Source organism: Vombatus ursinus, unplaced genomic scaffold (assembly GCF_900497805.2).
Source record: "Vombatus ursinus unplaced genomic scaffold, bare-nosed wombat genome assembly UNPS02014779.1, whole genome shotgun sequence".
NCBI lineage: Eukaryota > Metazoa > Chordata > Mammalia > Diprotodontia > Vombatidae > Vombatus > Vombatus ursinus.
The window spans coordinates 67,615,670-67,621,439 of record NW_020954557.1 but is presented as its reverse complement, the minus strand read 5'-3'; the positions used below and the strand labels follow the sequence as shown (position 1 = coordinate 67,621,439).

General features: G+C 35.6%; 1 protein-coding gene across 4 annotated transcripts in view; it reads left to right on the top strand.

Moving 5' to 3' along the window:
• LOC114045698 (formin-like protein 2) overlaps window positions 1-5,770 on the top strand; it is a 371,038-nt gene that overhangs the window by 286,933 nt on the left and 78,335 nt on the right. The window lies entirely within an intron of this gene.

Here is a 5,770-nt window from a genome sequence, read left to right as displayed (position 1 = left end):
GTCAATTATGAGTCCCATGGTCTTTATTTAATCTTCCATAGTCTCCAATATTATTTGATTTACCACCTTGTCACTTCTAATCTTTTAAACATGAAAAACAATCACATATAAATGAGCTGAGAGACTATGTCTTGCCCTGTAGCCTGGGTCATTTCTCCCCCTTCCTACAGTTCCTCCCAGGCCATTCATCTGAGGGGCAGTTCTTTATCCCTCCTACCAATCTGTATTTCTTTATATATGGATGTTGTCAGGGTTTCATACACACATGTTCTTTTATCTGCCCCTTTTCAACAGCCAAACTATTCACATATGAAAGGGGCAGTACCTTACACTAGAAAACTCCAACAACATGTTTTATTACTTTAGATCAGGGGTTCTAAAGCTCTTTTGTATCATGGACTCCTGTGGGAGGAGCTATCAACCCTATCTCAGAATAATCTCGTAAAGTACATAGGATTACAAATGAAACCAATCATATTGAAATAAAAATATAATTTTTTTCTGCATCTAAGTTTACAGACCCCACCTGAAATGTATCGACAGACCCCTTTTGTAGACTCCAGGCTAACAATACCTGCTCTAGGCGATCCCTTACAAAAACCATAGTTTATAAACTTATGCCAATAAATTAAGGTAGAATTATAAAGAGATGAATTAAATAATCATTGTAATATTGATTGATGTTTAAAGGCATTACAAGATAATGACTACATTGTATTAGGGCAGCTATAAGAAAACCAAATATTGTTCTACCGTTGTTTGTACTAAAGCTGGACAAAAGAAGGGGTGTACAGAGAGTAGATAATTAAAGCAAATAAACAAAATACACAAGTGCAAAGGTTGTCACACTGAAGAAGATGTGCCTGCTGAGTACAAGTGATATACATTTCTCATTCCGTTGCAACAATCAGTGAAGTCTAGCTCACTGAATTTAATGAGGTCCCAATTGAGTGTCCTCAGGAGGTCATTTGTCTAGAAAGAAATATTTGTGGCATTTACACTTTTCTATTTTGGGGGTGGAGAGGATGCTTTTAGAATAAGAATTCCCAAATACAGTGCAGAATTTCCTACTGATTAGCATTGAGTCTTATAACCAGAGGAAGCTTGGCGTACCAGATAGAAAGCTGGCCTTCAGGCCAGGAAAACCTGAGTTCAAGTACCATCTCTAACACATACTGGGTGTGTGACTCTGGGCAGGGGAGTTTCTTTACCCAGGAATTCCTTGTACCAAAGAAATCACAGATCTGGTCCCTGTCTAGTTCTTCATCATATGACTAGTAAGAAAAAATTTACCTGAAAAAATTTTTTAAAAATAATATTTCCTGTCATTAAGAAGAAACAAAATGAGTGGGACTGGTAAGGAGCAAGTGGCTTCCTCTATCTAGGGAGAAGCTCACAAAGGTATCTAAGCTGGGCCTTCTGTCTTTCAAATGTAAAATGGTCCCTCTGGCCAGCTAAGTGAATTCATCATTCTGCATTCTGACACAAAATATAGGGGGGGAAAACCTGCTACTATTGGCAAACTGAGCTTCCATAGTGCTTGAAATACTCAGTGGCCAGAAAAAAAAAAAGACATCCATAAATAGCTGAAGAAAAAAGCTATTTCTGTATGACAGGAAATAAACACTTTGGCAAGGAATAAGCTAGCACATATGGTTGCAGGCAGCAAGGTTTTAACATAAGAACTTCATTGGTTATTATTGACTCAAGTTCCAACCCTGCTTTTTTTTGGTCCTTAATTCTGTCTAGCCCAGTATAGAACAACTATAATACAGTACACTTTGAAAATATTTGGCCTTGGGGGCAGCTAGGTGGCACAGCACTAGACCTGAAGTCAGGAGGACCTGAGTTCAAATGTGGCCTCAGACACTTATTAGCTATGTGACGCTGGACAAGTCACTTAACCCCAATTTCTTTCTGAAAGAAAAAGGGAAATACTTGGCCTTGGTATTTTTTGGCAACTAAGTGTCATTTGTAAGTAAGCTACTAAAGGCTGTTATTGATAACGCTTTTGTTTTTATTTGGTCTTTTCTCTCCCTATTCCTTCCTCCCCCCACCCCCACCTCCCCTTGGAATATTCTCCCTCCTCACTTCTGTCTCTCGAAAGATTTAATTTGCATTGACTTAGCTCAAGTGCCACTTTTACTGATCTCCCTAGTTGTTGATGTCTACTCCCTGCCCCGAAAAAAATTTGTCGATCTTGTATCTAGCATGTTGTCTCCCTCTGCTTGACCATAGACTTCTTGAGGGCAGAGACTGTTTCTCCTGGGCTCAGTAGTGACTCACATGTAGTAGGTGCTTAATAAATGCTCATTGATTAAAGTTAATTTCCTCATCTTCACATAGCTGGTAGATTTCTGAGACTTTAACCCTATCTTTTCTTGACTCCAAGACTAACCCTGTATCCATGATGTCAGACTTCATGTCTTCTGTATGTTTTGTGTGTATGTATGTCTGTGTGTGTATACCTACTCTATTCAGTATGTATACATATATATACACACACATACATACACACATATGTGGGGAAGGGTATATGTATAAAGTAATGAAACTGAATTGTATGAGTGGTTAGCAAAATCAACTTTTATTATTTAATAGTTACATTTTGTACACATAGAGTGTGTTGATGTCTTAAATATTTGCTTTAATGATTATTCACATGAGTTTTAACATACAGTATATTTTAAATGATTTTAACATATAGTATATTTTAAATGATATAGTATATTTTCAATGATTTTAAATGAATTCACTTAAGACTAGACCTCTAATTTCATTGATATAGGAAATCCCTGAATAAGGAAGCTCCTGCTGCCAATTCAGATTTGCAACTTTTATGCAATTTAGAGTCTTTTTTATTTTTTGGCAGTGTAATTTTTTAAAAATTTAAATTTTTTTTAGAAATTTTTATTTTTCAGTTCCAAATTCTCTCCCTCTCTCCAGCCCTACATTAACCATTGAGAAGGCAAACAATATGATACCTAGTATACATGTGAAGTAATTCAAAATAGATTTCATAGTAGCCATGTTGCTAAAAAAAAAAAAGGCAAGAAAAATAAAGAAAGGGAAAAATATGCTTCAGTCTGCACTCAGAGTTCACCAATTCTCTCTCTGGAGATGGATAGCATTTTTCATCATGAGTGCTTTGAAATGATCTTGGATCATTGTATTGATAAGAGTAGCCAAGCCTTTCACAGTTGATTATTGTTACAATATTGCTATTACTATGTAGTGTTCTCCTAATTGTGCTCACTTCACTTTGCATCAGCTCATGTAAGTCTTCCTAGGTGTTTCTGAAACCATCCCCTTCATCGTGTCTTACAACATAATAGTATTTCATCACAATCATAAACCACTACTTGTTCAACCATTCCCTAATTCATGGGCATCCCCTCAATTTCTAATTCTTTGCCACCATAAAAGAACTGCTATAAATATTTTTGTACATGTGGCTTCTTTTCCTTTTCTTTTGATCTCTTTGGGATACAGATCTGGTATTGATATTGCTGGGTCAAAGGGTATGCATAGTTTTATAGCCTTTTGTGAATAGTTCTAAATTGTTTTCTAGAATGGTTGAAACATTGCACCACAAAATCTTAAAGATTTGTATGAAGGTTGGGTGATTTGTTTCAGGTCACATAGCTAGTATGTGTCAGAATTGGGACTTGAACCCAAGGTCAACTTGGCTTCAAGGCCAATTCTCTATCAACTACATGAGCCTGCCCTTCTGTTTTAAATGATATATAAAATAAAGTTGGGAATAGCTTACTAGTGATATGATTGGAAATATTTTATTTAAACATTTAGTTTTATGAGATTATAGTAGTCAAATAATTTTGCAAGAATCTTCATTATAACATAAATTGTGGAGGTTACAATTTAAACCATATAAGTTGTAATATAAGCCACACAAGTATGACTTGTAAATCCTTTTGAATCATTACAAACACATCTTGGCTTTATAAAAAGGTCCTTATTGCATACATCCCTGGTATTAGATTGATGGAACTGCAGTAAAGAAAGAAATAATATAGCATCCCTGGTTATTAGGTGAGTTGCTTAATTGCTGGGAAAGACCACGAAGTATACTAGCTTGTTCCACTTGCTAAAATAATTAACATTTATTTGCAAGGACTAGAGGTAAGTGAAACTCTCTAGTATGATATATCTTGGGTCCATAGATAAATTTTTGTACATTGTTAAATACATTTTAAGCTTTTATGGCTAAAAATAAGAGAGTTTCACTACTGAAAGTAGCTTTTATTGAAAATATACTTTCCTTTCTTGGTGGTTTTGGGGGCCTTTTGTTAAAGTAGCAGAAAATGCTTTCAATCAGAGAGATGAAGACTATCTCACTAGTATGGTTTACTGTGTACTTAAGGACTGAGTCCAGCTGGAAAATAAATGCCAAGGGGGAAAAAAACAACAGAAGGAAAGTAGGAGAAAAGGAGAAACCTAATTTGTAGGTTATGCAGATTAAACATGGTTGGGTCAGACTGACAGCATGGTAATTATTTAAAGAAGTACCAGTTTCTGTGAGACTTCCAAGAAATGTTAGCAGTCGTGCTCTGGTTGTGGTTACAGTGAAATGATGTTGTTCAGTCATTTTCCAGTCATGTCCGATTCTTTGTGATCCCATTTAGGATATTCTTGGCAAAGATACTGGAGTGGTTTACCATTTTCTTCTCCAGCTCATTTTACCAATGAAGAAACTGAAGCAAACAGGGTTAAGTGACTTGCCCAGAGTCACACAGCAAGTAAATGTCTGAGGCTAGATTTGAACACAAGAAGACAAGTCTTTCTAACTTCGAGTCCAGCACTGTATCCACTGTGCCACCTAGCTGCTCTATGTGAATGATGTGTCTTAGTGAAATGATAATTGATTTTAAAATTAGCTAGTGATATTGAGCTTGTGAGTATATAAATTGAACCTATTTCCTTAACCTTAGTTTCTTTTATTTTCACATAAACAATTGAAATAAGATATGGTATAATTGGTGAAATTTGGAGATGTTATTTCTAATTGCAAACAAACCAGGAAGTCTTGAAATTCTGCCCCCTTTGTATAACTAGTAAAAAATCAAGATAGTCTGATAGCTGAAAATTTTACTATCTAGAAAAGGATGTTTTGTTGTAATTCTTTGACCAAATTAATTTGGCCAAATAGTAGGCTTATTTACAAGACTAAGCTCTCTCCTCTACTCCCCTCAATGCTTTTGAAGATTAATTGAAGTCAATTGGCACGCTCAGTAAGAGAATTTTAGATAATCATCTACCTGTCAAAATACCCACAGACATTTTAAATCATTAACCATTTGTTACATTTTTTGAGAAATATGTTAGTTAATCACAAAATATTCATCTACATTTCTAATTTAGTATAGTAGTGGAGGGGGGATATAGCTTGTTTTGTGAGGGCATTTCTGCCATTGGCTTCTTTCTCAGGAAATAATTTTTCTGTTTTTAAAATTTCTTTTTGTTGTGGGCTTAGAAAGAGAACTAGAATCCTATGCTTCTATCCTGAGACCTTGTGTATACACCCAGCATTTAAATCAGAGAATTGTGATGTGTGGTACCTGCAGAGTTGTTTTTGTGTCACCGCTATAGGATCATCATCTAGGCTATTTTTCTCCAATATCTCCTAATAATGAAGTCTCTCACTGTAAATGATAAAGAGGGAAGTCCAATATTACAAGCATCTCAATTTAGTTTGAAAAAGCATGGGCAAATTCTCTCTCTCTCTCTCTCTCTCTCTCTCTCTCTCTCT